Raw genomic sequence first — 24,881 nt, forward strand, 5'->3', positions numbered from 1 at the left:
GATGTAAATTCATCGTACAAATAGTTTTTTTGAGAATTAACTGACGAATGTTTTTTTTCAAGGCGATAAACGGACCTACATCACTTTTAAAATGGACGACTATGCGATCCCATTTATATTAATTTCCATTATATTAATTGATATTATATAATATTTATTAATTCCTCTTTCGTTATAATAATTTACAAAAATTGTGCAGTTTCCTAATCCTTCAAGAAATTTCTTACATTTTGCGAAAGATAATCTTTTAGGGTCGAAAATAAGAAACACATTTTTCTAGCGTTTATTGATAAAAAATGATCGCCTTTAAATTCTCAAAATGTAAATGAAAGTTTTTACAATTTTTTCCGGACTTTTTCGAAAACCGTTGTGGCACGAAAAGAAGTTTGTCTGACGCGTTTGGAAGATAATCGAGTAAAATCGACTTATTTAATATATGTATGTAAAAAATTATCTTAATTTTAAGAGTCCATGAGCACGCTTTTCCATTGCCCAAGCCGACTCAAATTTTGCACAGATTATTTTTTTATCATCCGAAACTATCCTGGTTGGGGCCGTGAAAGAAACTTGGAATTAGAAACTTTGAAACTGATCAAAAACAAAAAAGAGCGCAGTATCACTGAAAATATGGAATCACTGCGCAGCTTAATTCCTTTGTTTTAAAAAGAACTCTGTAGTTATACGTTTATTAGCATAAAAAAGATTATTATCAATATCTGTGCTAATCTCGAATGAATAAAGATATCTGAAAATTCACTGTAGCTACACATAGAAAACTGATTTCAAATTTGTCGATAAAAGTTTCAATCTAATTATAATTATTGGATATTTATTAAAATTTTAATATAGAAAAATTCTGAAGATATATGCTGTATATAATACACTATTATACTAATATTATATATACAATATACGACATATATAAAAGATAAATGTGCGAATCACATTCTCATGTCTGGTGGTCTAGTCTAAGCGAATATATCTGTGTCAGTATGTCACTCGAACTGTAAGTACCGTGGATATTTCCACTCCTAACGGAAATGTTTCTTCCTTAGTGATATAAGAGGATAAAGAGCAGCATTCTTCGGTCGCGCCTTATATATTCTTTTTAACGCACTGCATTGCCAACTCAATTCGACCATAAATTCTCCTTATTCAATTTCTTATCTGCTCATTACTGTAGCTATTGCAATTCTTTAATACTTGCTTCCTTTTAATATATTATCTGAATCTTTACAGGTGGAACAAGTTTGAGTATACTTGATCAATTTTCAAACTCGACTTTCTCGAAAACTAAACCTTAGATGAACACATGTTACATGGTCGCACCCTGTACGTGTATGCAGGTAAAAATAAGTTGAATATAGTTAGTACGTTAAATACGCGTACGTAGTATATCGATTTTGATCAGCAGCTGCAGAGACATTTATCGTCGAATATCATTTATGAGAATAAAACAACTGTACACGTTATTATGCTTTGCTAGGAATGAAAAAGGAAGAAGGGGCTGTATTAATGTACATATCTGTTTTATAAAAACTACAAATTTGAAATCAATTTCCAATAAATCGTTCTTCCAACAAAGTTATTCCATATATTTGCTGCTGCTATCGTAAGAATGGCAAATAATAAGAAACGCAACATCCTTCAATCAGTGGAAATGGTTTGAAACGTTTTTTCCGAAAATTCGAATAGAGCAGCGAGTAGAAAAGAAGCTTTGCACGAAACCAGAAGTCGAGGAACACAGATCGACTGTACAATTCCGCGACACTGATCGATTCGGCAAACTGGGAGTATCGGCTACTCGTTTCTGATATTCCTTAGCCTCGGGTGCTACGTCGTTTCAACACGATCCTGTGGATTACAAAATTGGTTCCGTTTAATCCAGAAAATCCAAAACGTATTAACACTACATCTTTTTGCTTATATTTTATAGTCGTACATTAGTTTGTACGTCGAAATGTATTTACAAAGGATTTGCGTTATTATCGTACAGCGTTTTTCTCTAAAAAAAAAAAAAAAAAAAAAAAAAAAATAAAAGATGCGTAATTATACTTAACTAATCTTACATTGACATTTTTTTAAGTAACAACGAATCCTATGTAAGATACATAATATTTCATTATATTATTATTATTGTCATTTCAGAATTGCAACTTTTTTGTAATATACGAGTAAAATACGAGTGAAAAGATAAGACAATATCGAATAAAATAAAATGCAGCAAAGTTAGCACAGTATTAACCCTTTATATCAGGTTTTCGTTCGTGTTTGCGAAAAAGAAAGATTTGTTGGTTATAATCCCTCATTTTGATGGAAGGAATAGGAACCAACCAGAACCGCTATAAATTATTGGGTGACGCTGCAATAAAATATAGACATGTAATTTTCAAGGCAAAAGTAACGTTGTAAAGAAGTATAAAACATAAATGTAATCTACTTTTTCTTGTTATTTTCATAACTTGCGTTTGTAAACTAGTACAGTCTGCCAAAATATTCATCGCCCTCTCCGTTTCATGTTTGTAGCCCTACTATTCTATTTACTGACATTTCTATTTCATTATTTCTATATATTGTAGTATCTATAATTATCTAGTTATAACACACATATAGAATAGAGTTTGATGTGGACCGAACCTGTCTCGAACAATCGAAAACTCGAATAATGTGCAAGAATCATGCAATAAAACTTGAAAAGAACATTTTGATAGCGTAATATCGTACACATATTTGAATTTACTTAACTAATTTAATTCATTAAAAATTCGATTAACTGCTTCAATAAAATATTCTTTGCGTTAAACTAAAAGAAAATGAAGTTATGGTAAAGCTTAAAACACTTCAGATAATAGGAAACTTCAGTTAAACGAGATTCAGGTAAGGGAGACTCCACTGTATTTATAATTACGAATTTTTTTTTGCAATCTTCCGAGATACACCATCTACGTATGTCGTTGCATGATTTAAAAAAGTGGTTGTCTTCCATTATTTTTCTATCTCTTCATTATTTATACATATAAATATTCAAATACACCCTTTGACTTGTCTTTAAAACAGTACAATCTCCGTGACAGTGGAACACATACATGTAACTCGTAACATCGATAGTCAATCTGAGTTAGTGGATTTATCCACTGAGAGATTTTCTGGAAACAAATGTAACAGCGAGGGAACGCTGTAATCTGAACTAATTGGGTCCGTAGTTCGTCCTAGATAACAATTTTTCTGATTAAATGCTTTGTACAAAAGTACGTGAAAGTCGTTGAGAGTAAAGGTATTCATCGGTAATTTGTACTTTTCGCAGTGAAAGAACGTTCTGTAATTCAGAGTCAACTTTCAAAAGGATATTTGATTATAACGTTTACTTTACTTGAATCCAACTTTGCACATATTCCATATTTGATCTCATTCCAATTTGACTAAGCTTATTTCTTTATTCAACATGTTCTGTTATGAGCTATGATTGCGAGACGTTCTATTTCTATTAAATATTTTTATTATACTGGGTGTCCCAGTTTTTTCCACAAAACTCTACTGGCATATTCTATAACTAAAAATAAGAAAAAAAGATGTTATACGAACGCTCCTAAATGCTTCGTTCGAAGATTATAAGAAAAATACGAAATGGCTTCCTTACTCGATGCCACATAAGCATAGATTGTCGGTTTGTGTTATAATTTCATCTCAAAACTGTTATATTATTAATTTCTCGTTCATTTTCCTTAATTGTAATAAATACGTCGCGAATTCTTTGCACCGACGAAAATTCTCCTTTCACAGTTCTTCACAAGTAAAATTTCGTTGGCGTGATACGTGGCGATCCATCATTGCGAGCAATGGTCACTTAACGATTGACGTATCAGTTGACCAAATCAACGACCTTAGTTACAGTTTGCGTAAACGTATCAAATAGATATCGACGTGTTCTTACATTGTGTCCATAAAACACAAGTCTGTTATCATTTCGCATTTTTGTTATAACATTTTTAATACAGCACTAAGAGCCTATATGTGTATAACAATTTTTCCTTATTTATAGAATATGCTGGTAGGGTTTCGTGGAAAAGAACTGGGCCACCCTATATATCGATGTACAGTCAGCTTAAATTATTCATAATTTGTCATATCGTTTCAGATAAAAGTCGTATAATGTTAGGTTAAATTATCAGTTCATTACTCTTTTTTTTTTTTTTTAATCAAAATATTCCAAAGTCCTACGATTTGAGAGAGTATTCTACCGAGTATTATGACCAAATAATTGCCGTAATATAAAAATTCAAATTAACTACCTTAATTATCAAAATATTCTTCAAATAAGTTTCGATGCGAGTAACGTTCAAAATATTATCCATACAGCGCAGTAATTATTTTTAAAACGAGGGTATTCTTGCGTATGCAAATATTTCATTCTCATAAAATTATTCTCGCATGCACAATTAAACGTTACCATACGTTACTTTTCGTTATTATTAAATTTCACTGTTACCAATACATGTGCATTCACCGATAATTGTATTCGTTCAGTTGTGTAAACAATTTTGCGGGTTCTAGTTCACGTTGCAGGAATTTCGAGCGTGTTTAATCGTATCTGCAAGCATCTCGTGTTTGGATTCAAGAATTAATAAGACAAGTCGCTCATTTGCTGCAACAACGACGTAACTCGAAATTTATTTTGAGTTACTGGTATAGAAAAAAACAAGTATTCTTCTATAAAATCGTGATTTTTGAGCTATGCTATTAGATATGTCTATTCAACGTTGTTTATTCAACGAACGAAGGCGAATAAACAATAACGCACCCCAGAAATTTAAAGCTTCTGCAATTCGAACACAAAAATAGTTATCTAATTTTGACGCATAATGATTTTTATTATGCACTACAGAGACTGTGTATTACTGTGTATACAAAGAGATGGACGAACGAGCCTTGTTAGAATATAGCAACAAAGTAACCGAAACACAGTGTTACAACAAGACAGCAGATAGCTGAAAAATTGTGATAAATATGTATGAAAAAGAATCTTTAATTTTGTGCCCTATATCTCCTTTTGAGTTTCGTAACAAATTCTGAATTTATTACAAAATTAATGTAGTGTGCAAAAGGCACACGCGCAAATGTTTTTTTAATGGAACTGTATATTAGTTTTTCTTTACTCCGATAACTGTCGGCAAGCCTAACAACTTTTATCTGAAATTTTTGGGTGGGTGGAAGACGATTAAGATAAACATTGATTACGATGAAAATGTATTTTATTAAATGTTCAAAATGTTGGCTATTCATTTCTAAGCATTTATTTAGTCCGTTTACGATATTTTGACCGAACGCCTACAGCGAAAGAAGATATGAAAAGAGGGATAAAGAACGTTTGTACATAAATATCTCCAAGAATGTTGTTATCAGTACGAGAAAATATGGTCAAAGATATATTGTCGGATGACAGTTAGAAACTAGAAAATAAAAGATAAGATATACGAGTAAAAAAAATTTAAAAAGGATGGTTTTTATTTAAAAATATACTAAAAAGAAGAAAATAATTTTCTTAATCATATTAGTCTTAATCATATTAGTTTACTTCGAAAGTTTTCAGAATTTGGACATTTTCAAAAATTCTCTATTTGATTAGATAAACCTCTGATCTTGATGATTTGAGTCAAACACTCCTCCACTTTTACCTTGTAATCATAAAAGAATTTGCTAGAAATTTCTTCATCCAATAAGTTCATCCAAGAAAAGAGAAGATACGTTGATCGAATGGAGGACGAATCGCAAAATTGATGCAACGTGCTCGCCAGCTTTTTATTTATACTTTATCAGGAAAATTGTTTTCTGCCTTTTAGCAGGTTTCCAAATATAAATCATTCTTTTTTAATCCTCAAAATTTATATTTATATCCACTTATGTATTTACACTTATTTATTCATATTATCATCTATTTAACGAAGGCGAGACCGAATCGTAGCTGCAGTGCGTCAAATATCACCAACGCAATATCTGGCTGCAAATTAGGGCGGTCATTGTTAGATGTAACGCTTGCATTGCTGCGGGAGGCCAACATTTTGAACAGTATCTTCATTAAATAGATGGTAACATGAATAAATAAGTGTAAATGAGGAAGCGTAAAAATGAAATCATTTTTATGTCTTTTTCGCGATTTTCTCGAAAGTGAAGCGAAAACCGACAAATTTGAAATTTTTGTTTTCCCGCTTATTTGCGTATACTTTACTGTACATGTTATCATCTATTTAACGAAGATGAGGCCGAATCGTAGTTGCGGTGCATCAAATATCACCAGAGCAATGTCTAACTGCAATTACAGCGGTCATTGTCGGACGTAACGTTTGCATTGTTGCAGGAGGCCAGCATTTGAAACAGCATCTTCGCTAAACAAATGATAACAGGAACAAATAAGCGTAAATGACTAAGAGTAAAAACGGAAATCCAAACAAAAACAAGTAGATCTCTGATGGATTTTTCTCATCATTTCCAAGTTTTCACATTTACCTTGAGAATACTCTGTATAACAGCTTCGGAGAAAATAGGTTGTAATATTTCACGTGGTACGTCTATATTCATATTTATGTTACCTAAAAATTAATTATGTGTGTGCTGTGGAGAGAATAGCGCAAAGTGTTAAACATTCTAGCGTGTCGTAGAATTTAAAATTATAAGCGTGATTATTGCCCGAGATATATGTCCTTTCGAATTTCTATCTTCACCTTTAGCACCTGTTCACACTGCTAAGAGATTGCGTAAATGTAATAGTGCGATCTATTTCCTAATGCAATATAATTTTAGGTAATATAAAATATTTTTTAATTTATGTAACTTAATTTATCATGAAAAGTGAAATTAACATTAGAAACTAATTAGTTTGGTCGACTTAGGTACGAGAAAGGTGCACTCGACTGATCAGAATTTCTTTGCCTTCGTATCTACTTAATCGCGAAAGGATTCGATCGCAATATTAATAAACGAAGAAGAAAATGTAAAAGCGGAAAGTTGAAGTTCTATCTACAAAGTCAAATGTGTCGTTACAGATACACCTTACACATACATAAATCCGCCACTGTTTTAACGTTTGGCTACAGTATTCTCCAGCGGAAAGTTTTTCCATCGCTTGGCGAAAATTACGTCAGGATGGTTAATGGTCGTCACGACGGACGGAGCCCATCAGCAAACCGAGAAGAATGCATTCAGAGTCTAGAGAATAAAGGGGAAAAATAGCTGGGACGAATGTCACCAACAAAGCGTTGACATCTCTGCTGTGACTAACATCCTTTGTCGTGAAATTTATTGCTATTGAAAATAATAGTCCTCTCTACTCGTCTGATATATTTTTATTGTATTTTATATTTATATTTCTTACTTCCCGCAATATACTATTATAGAAAAACGAGCTTTACCTGCGCTAGTACATTATTATTTCATTGAGCCGAGGTTAACGTATCAATTTCTACTCTGGAAATTCCACTTTGAGAAATAAGCTATTCGCCGAATGTACGACATAACGAATACCATTAAATTATCAATGTATAGCAGTTAATTTCTTTCGAAATAAACTGTATGCCTAACAAAACAAGATATAATTCAACAAAAATGTACAGAGTATTTCGTTTTCCTTGTTCGAAACAATATCTTTGTTACTTTTACAAATATCAAAAACTGTACGAGGTAAAAGTTCTTTGGTTTAGAGTCTCAAATATCGTGATTCGTGTTATTATCCGCCAAGATCGTCTTTCTTCGATTCTTCAAAGTAGTCGACGATCTTTTTAATAAAAACGCCATATTCTTACGATCATGTTATCGCATCTGATAAAAAATGACTTTAAATATATAGATATATCGACCTCGAAACAACTTTGGGTAGAATTTGCGATAATTTGCAAAGAGTAAGAAATTGAGCATTTTCTTAGTTTTGCCCCAAATTTGTATCACTCGGCAAGAAATGTTCGATATGGCCTCCATTATTTTCAACACGTTTTCGTATACGACGCATGAATGCACTTGCACTTTCGATCATAGTTACAGCCGCTGCTGTGCATCCGCATAATTTCTATAAATTAGCACCATTCCTCTTTTTTCTTCTTGACTGTCTTCTTGACTTTGATCAACATCTTCGTACCATTGTAATCGTATTTCGATTCGTATGGTGCTTATAATTGTTACAAGTAGTAATACCAGGAGTGTCATCACACAAAATTGATATTTGGCAACACGATTTATTGGTACTTTGAAAATAAAGTAAGTAAGCCATTTATTTATTTATTTATTTCATTTAAAACCAATTTCTATATTCGATGGTTTATTACATTCTCCATTTCTTTACAAAAGTTAATAACTTTTTTTTAGAACTGAATCGATGAGAGGATATCCTTAAGACTGTTGTCGATATTATGTCTTTTCCTTTCTTTATCACTTATGGGACACTATGATTATGCGTGTGATTGATGGTCTCATTTAATAGGACTAGTTTCCAGTATGTACATGCGTCTCAGTCAGTGTATTCTGATCTTGTCCTGGTCATTGCGGTTTATTCTGTACCGTCGGAGTCTTTGTTTACCTTCAAATCAGAGACTGATTTTCTATTACAATTTTGCCATAATACGTTCCAGTTTTGTTTGCATATGGCTTCAACATGTTTTACTATGTCAAACAATGTTTTGCGTGTGGGAAGCTGGCTCTGCTCCTCTGTGGTTGCAATTTTTGGCGTTAGATCGCCTGATTCATTTCCAATGTGTTTATTTCTCGTGGGGAGGGATCCAGCCTTTGCCAATTTTTTATCGGAAATTAATAGTATGTGGTGTATTTCTGGAGCAACTATGTTGGTTTTAGCTTTGCGTTCTGAATCTTGCATATCATTGATTGCGATAGGAGAAGCACAGAAAATTATGAACCGAAATTCCTTGCAATCGTGTACATTGTCGAGTGGTGAAATTGGCGAATACATTTCAACTGTGATGGTGTTGCTAGCTTGTTCAAAAGAATATTTGACGTTACTAGCACCGGTAACGCAACTAGCTACTGTCGCAAAATGGTTTTTGGACCTGCATAGATGTATTCGTCGTAATAGACGTATCTACGTTTAGTGGATATGGAGTTATTAATGTCCATGCAGATAAACCGCGTGTCCTGATTTTTCCATGGGTAGCGGAATATATTTTGAATCTTTCGGATATTTACGGACCCTTTGATAAAGGATGTTAGTCTGATTCCGCTGTAAACACGAGCAATGGAATTTCGAACAAAGTGCACTAAAAATGATAGCGTTTCTAGAGGTACAGGCTTTTACCGCATATTTCAAGCATGAATATTTTCTGCTGTACGTCAGGAACGATTCTCCAGCTTCAAGCAGAACAAGGCACCAGGTGTGGAAAGCACCAACTGCAATTCTTAGACTTGCGTTACGGATTGGATCGAGTTTTTTCAAATTTGTGAATGTAGTCGAATTACATACCGGGCGTGTTTTATAAGCTTGTGGTTGCACAAACTTTGTGTATTTATGCTACTGATTTGAAAACATTTAACGTTTTCTCATAATTGTTTTGTCATATTGACCAAATAGATTTTATCCTAAACAACATACCACGCATTTTAGTAACACTGAGAAATTTAGGGGCATTGTTTTCCAGATTACTATTATTATATAATATCAATTTTAAATCATTACAATGTCAATAATAGATGTTTCTAACAACTTTTTAAGTGAAATATAATATCGATTTTTCATTTTCTTCCCTCATTTGTTTCATACGTCTTATTTTAAATTTGAGAATCAGTGCAAAAGAATAGTCATGCGCGTTTAAGTGAAATAAAAATGTTTCTTGGGTATATGTATAATAATTATTATTACATTATATCTATTTTGCTTGATTTAGCCATAAAATCGGCGGTGTAAAAAATCTACTCGTGTCATCGACTTAGGAAAATCAAATACGAAACACGCGTTGAATTGTTTATGACATGTTCCTTTCCGCACCTAATTGTTTTCTTCGATCGATTCTAATAAACAAATAAATACTTTTGATACTTAAATTTAGTTGAGAATGATCGTAGCTGCTGTGAGAATATTGAAATCAAAAAATGTAAAATTACACGAAAGTTTTTCCGAGATACAGTATCATTTACTATTATTAGACTCGCGGTGTTTGGGCATTTATGGAAAATATAAACAAAAATGCATAGAATGTGCAATGATATATCCAAAGCAAAGTACTCTTTGTTATATTTAGATTTCGTTTCTTTAGTTGTGTTTATAAGTATAAAGTATTAATTACGTTGTAATGTTTCTAATGTAATTAGCTATAGTTGCATAATGTGTTAATGCTTGGATAGTAAATTTCATTGATGAAACAGAAAATAGTGGAAAATATGTACGACTTGATACATTTTATCTAATAGTAAACACCATGCTTCACTTACATGGGAAGAAGTATGCAAAAATCTGTGTTACGTTATACTACGGTTGAAGAATTTTTGTTTTCCGTTAGAAATATTTATCAATAGCCGTACTGCGAATGTGAAAGAATTTCACCGAATTTTTATCAAATAAGAGCATATCCATTATGATTGCAGTAGAGCCATCCATTTCTACTCGGCAGCTCTTTTTGACGTTGGCGAGATAGACGATGAAAGTAGAATCAGAATAATTAGCATTCAGTTGCCGGAGTTGACTGAGGTTGCTACCAGCCTACGTGAATAGAAAAGTGGAAGAAAAGACGAGAAGAAAAGATTGTGTAAACGGTCTAAATGAATTAATCGTGCAAAGAACGTTCTGTTTTTGTTATTTGCTCGAATGATATTTAACATACGCCTCGTGAACGTGCATAACTTGCCGTCACTAGCTACATCAAGGTCATTTGGAGCACTCTCACGGAGAATTCACGGATAGAACGAAATGCGGAACATTAATTCGAGCCACGGACGAATGCGGAGAAAGGCAAATGAAATGTCGCCCAGAAAAATATTCGCTCTAGTGAATCTTCAGATGCACGGGATAAAGAAAATAATTAGAGATATTGTCTTCCACTTGGTATTCGGCCACGACAGAAGCAACTGCTAACTGTTATTCGACCAACTAACTGTCAGAAAGCGTCGGTCTAGCTATTTCTGAGTTGATCGTGAAATAAAAGTTGCGCTATTTTTTCAAAGTCTGAATTCTCTCATTGCCACTTTATTATAAAGTAGCATACAACATCAATATTCATCAATGTTTGAAGCACTTTGTTCCATCGAAGTCTGTTCCACTCGTGTGAATTAAAAATTAATTTATTATTTCAATATCGGACTGTTTATTTTGAAAGTGACGCAAGTCCATTTTCCTTCGTTTTATTAGACATTGAAACGTTTGCGTCTTCATCGATTGAAAAATTCCAATGAAATCTACTTACAAATTCGGCAAATCGAAAATTTTAAAAAATCTCAAACTCGACAAAACTGTGCAAAGCAACCTTGACTTTTCGTATTATTATGAATACGTAGCAAACTATGCAAGACGGAGGAAAAAAGTTCATTTAAAAGTTGTAGTGTTCTTTATTTACACGTATAATCTTTGAAGAGTTTCTTCAAAATGTACAAACGAGTATAACGCTGATCGTGATCTCTTGCCAAGATGAAGCACCTCGTGCAAATTATTTACATTAATTAAACTGTACTGATTATATTTCATTATTTACGTAATTTCTTCTATGTATAAACATCGAGATTTAAAGCAACCTTTTCATAAAATTCTTATTTAAAAATCATACCAATTATTTCTTAATCTATTTGAATTGAAACATAAATTACAAGTCAAATAACAAATAAGACAAAAATAATTTAGAAAGCATAGAACGACGCTTGTTTCCAACGCTAAATATGAGTTTGCACGAAAGTTTAGAAAGGTGATGTTTGATACGGTAAAATCAAGGATGCTAGAAAGACAGATTGCAATAAATATCTGAATATTTTTCAAAAATGATGAGACATGTAAAATTACATAACATTTACACAACTTGGCGAAGCGATGTTACGTACATGGACAATTAGATTAGATATAAAATTGATTTTAAAATTTACATATAATGTTCCTGTAGATTCTCCATGCAACGTCCACTTCAAAAGTAAACATTGAGTAAACAGAGTAGAATGATGACAGAAAGAACGACGTATTACGAGATTGAACACGTAATCGAATAAAATTGCTGAGCGAACAAAAGAAAGAAAGAAGACATGTAGGAAGTAAACTTATTAATGCTTTTCTTTTTCTTCGCAGATAGAATCGAGAATATGGATTATATTAAAAACACAAAAAGTAGTTGGACTTGGTAACGAAAACGAAGAATGCTACATAAAGGATCGGAGAAATTGAAATGTCATTGTCCCTGACTGCCGTGCGATTAGAACTGACAACCAATTCACCTATTTCGTTTCTGTTCGACTTGGTTACTCGTTGAAACGGTTAATCGGAAAATCTTTCCAATTTCTTCGTGAAATCGTGTAAAGGTTCGTAGCAGCAATAATTCTTTAATCGCATGATGTTGCATCAAGTTTCGCAACACAAAACACTAGCCATAGACGAAAAACTTTCGGCCATAATTCTGCAACTAGTCAACCGATTCGACTAAAATTTATTTCAGCATTTAGCTTAATCAGGGAAAATTTGTATAAAATTTTATTTGAATGTAGTGTCTTCTTTTGTACAGTAATCATTTACCTGATTTTTCTCAACTTTCGATCCTAACAAAATAATAGGTCTAGTTACCGAGAAACAGAAACTTTAACCCTTTGCGCTCCGAATTTTATTTCAATTTCGTTACCAGCAGCTCCCGAAGCTTAACTGTTTTATTTGAAATTTACTATAACTAAAAAATAAGACAATTTAAATAGATAAAAAAGAAAGAAATTCACTTAAATATCAATTTTATTCACACTACTGTTGTATTTTGTAATTTTTAAGTGTATCATATATCTTGAAACAATTTCCAGGATGCAATCCTGGTTTTCTTTCGCACGTTTCACAAAAGAAATGTGGAACTGAAAGACAGAGGAACTCCTGAGATAAAAACCGATGTCGAATCACACTCGACATAGGAGTGCAAAGGGTTAACAAACTAAGACGTTATTAATAAATTCATCCTTTTCGTAATTCATTCAACTAGATCTTGCACAGTTTTCGATTCGGCAACGATATTAAACTATCTCGTCGACAAATTTGTCACGAAAAGTGATCAATATGCCCCGAAAGTGGCATGGGGGAAACCACTACTTTAAACCGAGCGTGTAAAGACAGTTCTTTACGATGAAGCTGTAAACTTAACAAAGGGAACGCGACGATTCGCTTAATTTTCAAAATAAAGAAACGACAAAGGTTGTGGCGATGACCAAGAAACACTAGCATATTCCATACCGATATAAATAGTTAACGCTTAAACAGTATATTATTATTTCCTCTAATTTTCGCTCATTTGGATGACATTCTAGGATGCGAAGAAGTTTAATCTAGATGGATCAGACCGTCTTGTACGCTATTCATACGGTTTGCAGCGCGAATCACCTTATTCTCCTAAAGGAAATTTTGGTAGCTTTTTTTTTTTTAGTAAATTTTTGCCTTTCGGCATTCGGCAAGACAACTTCGGCGTTCGTCCGTACTCGTATAGATTCACATTTTCTATCACACTCGCGCCGTTCTCCAATGGGTACATTTATGCGCCATAATGCGACAGTTTACGTTCCTGGAAACTCTAGGCAGTAACTGCAAGAAAGAAAAATCAGACATCTCTTATCCTTATTATCCCTATCGAGAATCCTTGGAGTCAACTTATGCGTGACGTATACGACAATTGTCGCCAATTGATTACCGTTCCCGAAATCTAAGCTGAGATATCGGAGGCCCGGAACCGCGTTACTCCGAAACTGTTGCAAAATCTAGCCGAATCAAAAACGAATAGGATGAATTTATCGATGATGATATTTCCAGTAACAACTTTTCAAACAAGCCCTTCTAACATATTGAAGTTTCGAGAAGGTAGGAGATTCCGATGAAATTGGAAAGCGTCACCTGCCATTTTTTTTTAAATTGTTTTTGTAAATGAAACTAAGAAACAACTGTTACGCGGAGATTCGCATATTTGAAATTTGAATCTTGTACGTAGCTTGACATAGGTATGCGCGTAGGACATCGTAGACAGCATGATCGTATTTACTCTATTACCGCCAGTAAACGCAATTACTCAAAGTGCTTAAATTCTTATTTAGAAATGCCGTCATGGTAGGTTGATATAAATTTGACATCGATGTAGTACGAGGTTTATTTCGGACGCTGAGAATTTTGCTAAATATCAGCGAATAAATAGTTAATGTTGTACAGAAGTATCTTCGTGGCTAGTTATTTCTGTTGCGTGTTACAGTAAATTATACTCCCATAGTTTACAATTTTAAAACACAAAATTGGAAGCACTTTGTATACATGGACGATAATTGCGAAACTGAAATTCGAGTATATGAAATTTTTGTACAATTTGTAGAAATTTGTATCATCAATCGATTCTGTTACATCATCTTCCGATAGAATAAGTCTGCTGAAAATGAGAGAAGGCGTACTTAATTCTTAAAGTTAACTAACATTATTGCAGATTGTTTACTTTTGTTAATTACACGTAGATCTTACCGAATAAATTTGTTTTACGTAAATTTAATGTTTAATTACCTCAACGAAATCTATCAAAAATATGTTTTCTTTTGTAATTTTAACATCGCTATCTTATCCTTGTTAATTTACATTTTAATAAATCGACTGCGGATTTTTATGCAAATGATTATTATAACAACTACTACGCTTTGGATATTGCGCATATTTTACCATATTATGTACATCTTCCACATTCTTGCAACTTCAGGTTTCCTATAGATGCATAAAATTATATTCCACATATTCCAATTATATTAGCGTGTAAGAAAATCACATTTATCCAATGTTGTGCAAAATCTCTCTCTTTTGCAAAACCTCCGATGCAGCCGAATACGAGTGTTTCTTATTTCTTCATCCTTTAATTCCAGTTTGAAAACAGGCAAGAACGTTTTTATAAGACAAACGACAATTATAATTTTAAACAATACGGATACACATATGCATACAAGGAATACAGAACGTTAGTCGTTTCGTTCTCCTAGAGAATGTCACTCGGGATTCGACGAATGATAGATAAAAGCAATTTTTCCACGATAACGCTATAAACGTAATATCTTGTAATTAACGTTTTCTAGTCGAGCTTATTGTCAGTAAATCGAATTAAATTGTACAAATTGTTGGAAGCGTAAACTCCGATTCGTGAGATCTATATAGAATATCGACGTAAATGGAACGACATGATAAATCAGAATTATCGTTGTAACGCTTTTACGTATGTGTCTAAGCGATATGTTCGTAGTGGCAATAAGTGGATGAAAAGTGAAAAAAGAGAAGACATTTGGATGAAAGGTGTGAAAGAATTAAATTAATCCAGTGGCATAAAACGTGAAAGCAGTCATGATCATCAACAGGTTCTACGAGTCAGCCGGAAGTCATTGGCAGTTCTCCAAAGAAGAGTTCACGAGGGACGCCGGTCCACAGGTGCTCGGAACGAGCATAGTGGCTCGGGAAAGAGCGCTACATATATGTCGCTACTGAATGAATTGGCAAAGGGTGCCACGAACAAAAGAAGTCTACGGCATTCGTGCATACAAGGTTCTTGTGTTCACTTAGAAGACCTCTGCAGTTACTCTTTAAAGGAATTACCTACCTCTCTCACACGCTTCGCTATTTCCACTTGAATTTTCTGTATTTTTGATCAAGCGATTAGTCTTTTATCCGACACCTCTCTACAAAATTTACATATACAAAATTCAAATTACGCTCCACAGAAATAATACTATTTCAAATTGCGAATAGCTTAGTTTTCGTTTTAAATCGATTGTTCCAATAGAATAATTACACGATAACAAGCAGATTAATAAATTGTCGCTTATAGGCTGATAGACAACGCGAATATTAACGAAGTTGTTCGGCAGCAATTACTTTAAAAGTGTCAGTCCCGTATCTACTATTCAGATATTCAGGTATCCAATAATCTTTCCCGGTTAGTATCCGTTAGTCTTTTCCGTTGTTCCGCTCTCAAAGCAATGGTCTTTATTAGAAACCGACTTTGAAGCATATAGTAATCGATATTAGCGACGAAAGCATCGTATCGTTGGAATAACTTGAAGGATTTTCAACAGGTATGTGTAGTGTATCAGTCAGATCGGATCGCTTGATACTTTATTTATCAACACTTTCTCTTCTCTAAAACACTTTCAAGCAAGTTCAAGATCCTATGATATCATAACTATGACTCAACAAACATGAACGACGATATTTCCAAACGTGTAATTTCCACACTGGAGCAAATCGTTCCATTTATTTTATTAGTTTAGCATGGAATAATTCACGATATCACCATTCACTGGTCGATCTAGATCGAATCGTAAATTTATTACTACGAAGTAAATAGAAGCACTTGACGGATGAACAGACGGAGCAAACAGAGACAAACTTTTTGCAATTAACGGCATCGTCGACGTTTTTAAATTCGTTAATTAAGACAACGTAAAAGAATTTGTCAAAACGGATCTCGAAGACGTACTTTTCAACGATCGAGATCTCTCGGCGAAAATCACGTGGAAAACACAATGCAGAACGTAAGTTTCTTGGAACGACAAAACGTAGGTTATCTTGGTCACACAACTGACGCGCACTTCTCGATCGTTTATGTGGATTTTACAGGTTTCGTCGCACATGGAAACAACAAACGAAAGTGGAGGCACCGAGACTAGTAAAGCAAAGGAAACCGCGGTCAGTTTGAGACCGAGGAAATTTCATCAACAGGTTCCCAGCGAATTAAACCGTACACGATCACAGTCGATTTGTCGTCAAATAGAAATCTGGCTGGCAAGTTTTCCAGCGAAACGGTCATCGAGCGAGTGTGAAAACGCGTTTCGATAGACAAGATCCAGCTGTCATGATGTAACCACTTACCCGATTAAAAGCTGCTCGGAGATGGGTTCGAGGAAGCGTTCGAAGAAACGTTCGAGAAGCGACGAAAGCGACGAAAACGAGGCAAACGACGAAATCCTTGGCCGTAGCCTTAAAAGCATAGCACTGTTCGCGGGCCCTTTTCGTGCGTACGGCTAAGGGGGCAGATTGGCACGCGCGCGGTTTCACTCGTGGGGGTGTCGCGGTGCGACTGTAGCACAATCGCTACCCTCTCACGCTCTCACGGTCTCCATCCCTCCGCTCTCTTCACCCTTCCAGCGCTTTGCCACCCTCTCTATCCTATTCTCTCCCTCCGCCTCTGGCGTACCCTCGCCCCTTGCCTCCCCTCACCCCGTCTTTCTTCCTTTCCTCGTTTGTTCTCTCTTCGTCCAACGCCGACAACCTATCTCCTCTCGCCCGTTGCCATCTAATTCGGTTTCTCTCTTTCTCCTCGTCTCTCCTCTCCGGCCGCGTCCCTCTATCTCGTCCGCTTCCACCCTTCTATTTCTGTTTCCGTCTGGAGCCGTCGAGTATCCCCACTACCGAAAGCAGCAAGCCACTCCTGCAGCAGCGGCGTGCCTTTTCCAAAAGCCCCACTCACGACTCTTACGTGATAACCGAGGTGGCTGGTTGACGGGGCGGCTGACTGACTGACTCGCTTGGATCGCTCTGTACGCTTGCGAAAGCCGCGCAGCATCCCCTAATCGGCCCGCGCACGCCTTCGCGCTACCAAATTCTATGCGCATCGCGCTCTTCTCTCCGGCTACCTGCTTCTCAGCTGGATTTACGCGCACCGCTACGTCCTTTCAATGAATCTTGCCTTTCACCTTCCTCCCGCACAATCCTCTCCTTCGGATTTCGATCATCGTGTGCCTTCTACACACGCAAACTAAACACGCACTGTAGGTCCTCTTTACTTTATCCCGTCTGTTGGCAAACGTTCGTCCGCGTATATATACGCGTACCGCGAGTTGACGCTTCAAAAACTGACACAATTTCCACCTGCTTTCTTTATCCTCATCTGCCTGTCGCCTGTATCTCTGTCGAATATCAAACAGACGAACCTGTCCTTCGTTCTTCCCTTGCATTCACGTTAACACTTTATTTCGATCGCGTTTCGATCCTCGAACGAGTTTGAACGAAAATGTTTCGTTTCTAACTACCAAAGCATATCGACAGAAAATGATCAGAGCAGTTAACGCATTATAGAAACGCGCACTGAAAGCTAAAGAATTACAAATGCTATTACAAGTGCAACAAGTAGAAATGCTTACATCTGTTTTCTATTACGACGACTTTGTAGAAACCAACGTTGTCGTATTTACAGAACGCAACTCTCAGTTTGTCTATATCCAATCTAATAAGCGGGGTCATGTAACATCGATCGTAGAAATTATGAGCAGTTCGTCATCTTATTGTTAGGCCAAGTTCTCGTCGGTTACGGTATCGTCGCACGTATTTAAAGCGTGAAATATTAAACGTTTGAATCTGTAACGAACGAATGTTGTCAGTTAGAAAATTATTTATTAAATGCGCGACACTTACACTTATAGAAGTCATCCATATATGGCGTATTAGCATTTATTTGCAGTATTATATATATAGCAGGCAAGTATAGTGGAGAAGAGTACAGAAAATATCGAGTACAGAGAAGAGAGAAAAGTGGGACAATAGCGGGAAACTAGCTGCTTTTTATTCTATAAATTCGTATATTTCTCACTTCACTTGCGATGCGAGAGCGAAACACCTAAATCCTATACATTTTTCATACACGTATGGAAAGATATAGAGAAACGTAAGATATAAATAGAAGCTAAAAAAATCGGAATAATATAGCTTGATGTAATACCCGATAAATATATGTGTTTTCAGATATAACATAATCTTTTTCTCAAGAATTCATCTTGATTTTAATATTCTTAATTTACGGTAGATATCTATACTATTGAACAACTTTCGCGAATATGACAAGATGTTTACTCGTATCGAAGTAGCAATAATTATTATATATAACATGGATAAGCTTAGTTGTTTACCTCTCTTAACAGAAAGGAACAAAAATTCCCCTCACAGTATATTAAATAATGATTGAATTATTAATACAACTTTTGTCTGATCGGAAATAAAAACAGAACGCAGAAGAGAATCTTTTATACAAAAATGTAACGATCAAATAATTAAAATCAAATGTCGAAGCACTAGCATTAACAATTTCATAATGCTCAAATGTTTTAATCACAGTACAAAGTCGTGGAACGATGCAAAAGTTTGTTATATATGCGTATATATATATATATATGTATTTGTACATTACATTGGAAAATTTCTATTTGAAGATTACACGTTTTACCGGGAGACACGATATACGTACAGACGCATATATGTAAAAGAAGTATATGTATGGTTTAGACTCGCGACTCTACAGCTTCGCACGAATGGAGATCAGTTTAAAAAGTTGACTTTGACCTACAAAAGCAAATTTTTATTCCATTTTATCACATAAAAAGTGTCAAACAAACTATATCTCGAAGCTCAGATGCAAAATAAATAATTCCGCTTATAATTTGATTATTTATCGACGTACGTTAATATCGTAATCATGACCAATTAGTTCATTTGTGGTGAACAGAAATTTGCGATAACTTTACTCCACTAACAAGACAACAGAAAGTTATTTCTTATATATATGCTATTTTATCCCATAACATAATAATATTTATATAGAAATAAAGACCACATGTACCGCGCTAGTTATGAAAACAAACGTGTATTTAATAACAATATTTACACGTTTACCGCTTTACGTACACGCATATGAATCAATCTAAAAATGCGATCGATTTGGCACCTTCTATTTGTTGGTTTGTTCGTCACACAACAAACACGCTGCTTAATTTCGTAAACTACTTTGATCAATATGTCCGATATAACGTGTTTTGTGTAGTATTGTGTTTGATTACTTGAACCGTGAAATGCTGTGTCACGTTGTAATTACTTTTCCATTATTGCGACTTTCCTATAAAATCAAAAGCTACGATACTTTCCTCCATTCGCGCATTTACTCCCTCATCTGTAACAATTCCTGTGTACGTTCACATAGACTATATAGTAGCATCGTGAAATAATCATGTAAAACTCGATAAACTTGTAAAGAGTACGAACTGAAATTGTCGTTGGTTGACACAAGCTGCGAGCGTCGTTAGTCGTCACCAGTCGATTAGCTGCATTGATTTAGTTGCTCTAGTTCGAATATATTAATTTATTAAAAAATAGTTTTAGTTAAATGATCATAGTTTTCTGTTCTATCATTTGCAAATAAATATACGAAATAAAATCCGTTATTAAAAATCAATTTAAAGGTAAGGAAACAAGAATAAGGAAAGAATAAAAATTGGGAAAAATTAATAGTTCTTGAGAGCTATTACTTGATTAAATGTTTCTATTAATTTAATAAGCATTCTATGTCGTAGCTAAAGATCTCTATCCGCAGATCGCAAAGTCACAAGATTCGAACATCACAAGAAGTTCTTCGTAGATTTCGATTAGTAGAATTCAAAGTCGCCAATTTTCGATATTAAAGGTTCCTACTAGATTTATATGTATCTTTTAATCATAGCGGGATACAGGGATGATTCGCATTCGTCGAGTAAAAATTTTGAAGTTTTAAGATATACTAAGCAATCGCAGCTCTGAAGACGGAATAACAGAATTTTAAACGGACTTTATACACGAGTGTTTAAACGGACAAACTATTTCAAGGCGCACGTGTAATAAGATGGAAGAATTTTTTCTCTAGTCATTTTCTCACGAGATTTCGAGAATATCGGTATATTTTTAAATGAAATCCTATATCTTTATATATATCAACTGATGCGTTCTTTTATTCTCTATACGAAAGAGTTAAGGCACTTGGATGTGAGAATGCTTCGTTCGAAAAAAATTTTAATTTTATTAATTACAGATTAATCAATTACAGATAAGTTGCAGGAAACACTAAATACAAGAAAATTTTTCTATATTTAGTATGAATTTACCCCTCTTTTGTAATTAATATTTTTCGAAGTTCGTAATTATTCGATGCAGGCAAAATTTAAGAAACACGTAGCAGCTTCTGGTGACAACGAAATAGACGTAATTGAAACTTGAAAGAAAATGGGTATACTTCGACGATCTGATAAAAGATGTTTTATATAAAAGTTACTCAGTTTCGAATCGGCTACAATTTTTGACCCTCTAGAGTAAAGTTCAACCAATATTTTCGCTGAAAAAATTGTTTTATTAATGAGAAAACAGAGTTTCCGTTTCCATCTACCGTTATTACTACTAGTATTACAAAATTGCAAAATATATTAAAAACATTCTTGCGTACTATAGGAAATATCCATTAAATACTAATCTTGTTTTCTTTCTTGCGACAATGATCATACATGATCTTAAATTTCAGATCAGAAAACACATTCGATCCATTCATCTTCTTTCGTCATTGTAGTCTTCGTCGCGTTCTTTATTATTAACTTTTGTTATTCGAAATACTTGGCTCTCCTTCGTTACTACCTAGAGGGTCTTTAATTAAATTTAATTAAAACAGCTATAATTAAATCTTCTTGTTGCCATACGTCTCGTTCAAAGAACGCATGTCTCGCGGATATTTTCGAGACTATATACGTAGGTCCGTCTCTCCCGGTGATCCATCCCTCCTGGACTTACCTATGTATACATAAAAACAACCGTCTCCGCCTCGATACGTGGGTGATACGAATCGGCGATACGATAACTACTCGCATCTTACGATACCATTATCACATAGCATAATTAACAACATTCCCTTCAAGTTAACCAGCGAGGAACTTACTCTGCATACCTAACCTCACTATGTATGCACATACAAATGATGTATCATGTGTTATAAAGATGCGTTACGAAGCAGTCAGAAAGTATAGAAAAGTACCAGATAAAGATTTTATATCTTTTCATATTCATCCGTATCTCTAAAAACTGAGGGAATTTATTTATTATTTAGAGCTATGTATTTATTGTTACGTAGCTCCCTCCTTTTCCTCTCGTTTCAAATTTACGTTTCATTTCTTAACTTCAAAGCGTAGAAGAAGCAAGCACATTGTATATAGGGTGTTTCGTTTATCTTATCCACTTTAATATCTTCGTTACTTTTGCAGACACAAAAAGATGTGCGCGGAAATGGTTGTTTGGTTAAGAACGGCGAACATCAAACGTTTCTCGTAAAATGATAAAAGTTTCGGGAAAAAATAAGAATGTTCAACCTCGACTTCAATTTTAACCTAATCGCTGTTACGACCTCGATGACGCAGGTAACTGCGTAGGTGAAAAGTCAATTTGTTTATGCTGTGCCGCACGGGATCGCGGCAAGATGAGACCCAGCAGACCAAGGTATTTTGTTAATACTAATTTCATTTAATAATAAGACACGATTAAATCTCTTATACGTTGTGCCGTAGGTATAAGGTCATAAAAACGGACGAGAAATCGCTGTCCTTAACCACAGGCCAGGTGCCTTTCGTTTATCTATCTCTCTACTATCGCTAGAAACGTAATTTTGCTTTCCACGATATGACGCAAAATGTAGAGTATCGCGTGGCCGTCGCTCCGACTACTATCTCGAACATTTTTCAATGCCTATTTTTCTATATATTCAATTTTTCGATATAGCGGTTTTCACGTTAAGCGCTACCTAATCCAGGTTCCTCTCTTTTTACATAGAATTTCCGACACAGAATTACCGCTGTTACCGTCCATTCTTCCATCAATATTAGATTCGCTTTATAGCCTATAAAAATCTTCAATGCACTGCCAGTCTTCTAATTTATATTTGCGTTTCTTCCCCGAGCCGCTCTTGTTTGAAGAAAAAGATATTATTAGATATTTTATCGTGATATTCGAATAAAAGAGTCCTATTCGCACATCCGAACGAGATAGTATTATTCCGACGATCAAAGAGACAAGTCTCATCCGCATAGTTGTACAATCCAGAAACAATTGCATATGTACAGAGGGTAAAATCATCATAGCGTAATTCGATACCTTTGGATCGGTGGAGATTTGTAAAAAGAAGCCCGTGCAAAATTGACCTTCTATTCTACTTATCACAAGGGGCAAAAGTTTCAAAGGAATCACGGAACTAAATTCAACCGTTTTCGATGTGTCGATGTGTCGATCATTCTTGGACTAAATTTGTTCACAATGTGTTTACATTTGCAGTAATAAAATATACAGCACGCTACTGACAAAGCAGCAGGAAATATAGATTAGCCCGCAAAATGCTACTTTTTGAAAATTAATGGGAAATAATAGGAACATCTAAGCGCAGAAGAAGCTCTAAGGCAAAGGGATTTTCATTCTGGATTGACAATCTGGTAATCACGAATTAATATTGCAGCGTTTTAATCCATATCGGGGAACAGACCGACACCGCATCCATTGGCGTAAAGAAAAATGGATTATCGATGTTGCTCGTGTTTGCCCAATAATGAGCTTACATAGAACAGTTCATCCAGTAAGAATCAGTCACAAGCCAGGACGGCGAGTGACGAATAATTTAAAAAGTGTTAGAGCAAACAGAAATACCCATACAACGAAAGATTTAAGCAAAGACGTTTCACCACCAACGTGTGAGCAAGAATTATTGGGAACTACGTTATTGGTTATATTTATTCGCCTACTCTGATAACAAGTGCAACACATTCACATTATAGAACATTGTGAATAAAATCAGTTTAAATCTGTATGAACGCGATCTAATCGCTCTTTTCTAAGGCGAGCACTGTACCGAAGAAACAGGGAATTTTTCGATCCTCGCGATGAATAGAATGTGACGCAATAAAGAAATTTGAGTCTGAATTTCAAGGTTAACGACCATTTTGCTCGAACCCTTTGTTTCGAACCTTCACCAATCCGACGCTGAGAATCTCACTGTGTGTGTTTTGATTTATTTCCTAATTTTACTAGTATAATTTTCCAACTGCCCTTGCTATAGATATTGTTTAGTTTTAAACGTCTCAATTTAACACGGGTACTTCATTTGTCAGAAGTTTCAAACAAAAGCGTTGGATGCCAAAGTTTGCCTCGCTACAACATCGCTTTCAAAACTTAGATTCTCTTGACGCTTTCCTTATTTCAAATTTCAGTTGTACGCATCGAACATTTTGGTGGGCCGTTGGGCACAGCGCAGATCTTTCTTATTCCAACTTTTTATTTTGATACAGGATGTTTGTGCAAAGAAATTGTTTCGTTAATTATTTATTAAATTAAATGCTAGATATTGGAATTATTATCAGATGGGCCTGAGACTCGATGTTAATGGAGGTAATAAGAGTTAGGTCGTAAGAGTAAACGTAAATGAAAATAACTTGTCGTTCACATTGTGATTAAAAAAGGAAAAGACGCAACTTGGGCTAAAAAGGGCCACGCCTCGGACAAAGCGCGTGTTACAACGTATCCGAAATTGAACAAAATTGCAGCTAGGGCCCGCTTTTCTGCGTAATTACCGAAATTAGCAAGGTATGACCCCTTAATTATACGACTAATTGCAACAGTGGGCTATTGCCGTTAAATTTGAAGACTTTATGATGCTGAGATAGATCTTCCTTTTGATTCGTTGAAGTTAATAGTCCGCTTATAGCCATCGTTTACTTTCCTCATCGAAAGAATTTAGGAATCTTTTGTTTTGGTAGATTTCTCCATAGAAAAGTAAGAGGGATTGAAGTGACACTCATCTCCCCCCCCCCCCCCCCCCCCCCCCCCCCCCCCCCTCCCCCTCTCTCCCCTTCCTCCTTCTCTCCTTCTCTTCCCCTCTCTCTTCCCCCCCCCCCCCCTCCCCCCCTCT

At 35.1% G+C, this 24,881-nt stretch overlaps 1 long non-coding RNA gene across 1 annotated transcript in view; it reads right to left on the reverse strand.

The window, feature by feature from the left end:
* The window catches only part of LOC112213281, a 136,500-nt gene extending 118,783 nt beyond the window's left edge, over positions 1–17,717 (reverse strand). Inside the window, exon 1 of the long non-coding RNA XR_004462176.1 lies at positions 17,027–17,717. This is a non-coding gene — a long non-coding RNA (uncharacterized LOC112213281). The remainder of the gene's footprint in view (positions 1–17,026) is intronic.
* Between the last annotated feature and the right edge of the window lie 7,164 nt (positions 17,718–24,881).

Source organism: Bombus impatiens, unplaced genomic scaffold, assembly GCF_000188095.3.
Source record: "Bombus impatiens unplaced genomic scaffold, BIMP_2.2 scf_0577, whole genome shotgun sequence".
In the NCBI taxonomy this organism is placed as follows: domain Eukaryota; kingdom Metazoa; phylum Arthropoda; class Insecta; order Hymenoptera; family Apidae; genus Bombus; species Bombus impatiens.